General features: G+C 40.6%; 1 non-coding gene across 1 annotated transcript; it reads right to left on the bottom strand.

Moving 5' to 3' along the window:
• Positions 1–209: 209 nt before the first annotated feature.
• On the bottom strand, positions 210–347 carry LOC119932759. Its single transcript, XR_005452494.1, has one exon. It is a non-coding gene; the product is annotated as a small nucleolar RNA SNORA7 (small nucleolar RNA).
• Positions 348–1,450: the final 1,103 nt, after the last annotated feature.

The raw sequence follows: 1,450 nt of genomic DNA, 5'->3' as shown, positions 1-1,450 counted from the left end.
GAGTCGTTTCCGACCCTTAGCGACACCATGGACACATCTGTCCCAGAACGCCCCACTTTCCATCTGCAATCATTCTGGTAGTGTATCCATAGAGTTTTCTTGGTAAAAGTACAGCAATGGTTTACCATTGCCATCTTCTGCGCAGTAAACTCGAGTGTCTGCCCTCAACTCTCTCCCTTGCTGCTGTTGCCCAGCATGGGTGAGTTCTGACTTGTAGCAGATTGCCTTCCACTCGCTAGCCACTGCCCAAGTTAGGAATGGAATGGATAGGCCTCTGCTTGACTCTCCCTCCTGTAGCCAAGACTGGTAGAGTATTGGAAACTCTCCAGGTGTGACCCTGAGAGGGGAGTACTTAAATATCGCAATTATTATTATTATTGTTCGAAAGAGTTCCAGGGGGCAGAGGTAGGGATTTTTTGGGAGCAGGAGTAGGGATAGGGAATAGAGAAGGAGCAGAGAGGTAGGGATCCAGCATAGCCCACATATTTTTGCTGTCCAATCATTAACCAAATGCTGTATCCTTTGGCCAGATTAAAACAACAGCACATGTGAGAACTGCAAAAGTTCTCTCTACGAAGGCACTGACTTACCGAATGTGTATGATTGTGAGGAATCATGTCACTGATGACTGTGCATCCAAAACTTCCAGCTAGTCTCACATCCATTGTTACTGGGAAGACACTGCCAATTCCCACAACTAAAGAGACATTCATTATGCAGAACCTGAGAAGCCAAGTGTTTTGGCTGCTTTCTGCAAGCGGCTAGTTCATCAGCTGATGTCCATTCAATTATTCACAAAATAGCAGAGCAGAAATCCTCTTTCTGAAGTGGGCTCAAAAGGTACTTTATAGGGTTGTCACTGAAAAAAACTCAGATCCTAACAGAAGTTCATTTTAATAAGTTCATTATAAAATATATTTAAATGGCTCCCACTAAATTTTTCCATGAAATTAGACTTTACACAAAAAAAGGTCAAAATGCCAAAATCCATTTCATATTAAAATTAAGGGAAATGTTACAAATACCTTCAGATATGCATAGGAGGACTATGTACATATCTGGGAAATTTTGGTGAAAACATACATTAAATCCACAGATGAAAGATATGAATAGATATTTTCACTACCAGACATTTTATTGTTCCTTTTTCCTAGACCAGTCAAACATGTGACTTAGAACAAAGTAAACCTGTCATTGTTTTAATGAATATTTGACAGGCTGGAGGAACACTGAAAGATGAAATAGAAGGGTTCTGGTTTAGATTTCAAATGTGTGCAAGACAGGATTTTCTTGGCGGTTATCATTTGGAAACAAGGGGTCGTGTAACAAATTAAAAAAAAGAGCTGTTGTTTGGTATAACAGTTGTTCCAGATGCCACAAAGCTGAAGAGAGTTAGGAGACTCAGACAGTCAGTCACTCCTTCCACTCTTTCTATATTTAACTTCCTTCC

The sequence above is a fragment of the Tachyglossus aculeatus genome, chromosome 9, assembly GCF_015852505.1.
Source record: "Tachyglossus aculeatus isolate mTacAcu1 chromosome 9, mTacAcu1.pri, whole genome shotgun sequence".
In the NCBI taxonomy this organism is placed as follows: Eukaryota; Metazoa; Chordata; class Mammalia; order Monotremata; family Tachyglossidae; genus Tachyglossus; species Tachyglossus aculeatus.
This window is presented reverse-complemented; position numbering and strand designations above follow the sequence as displayed.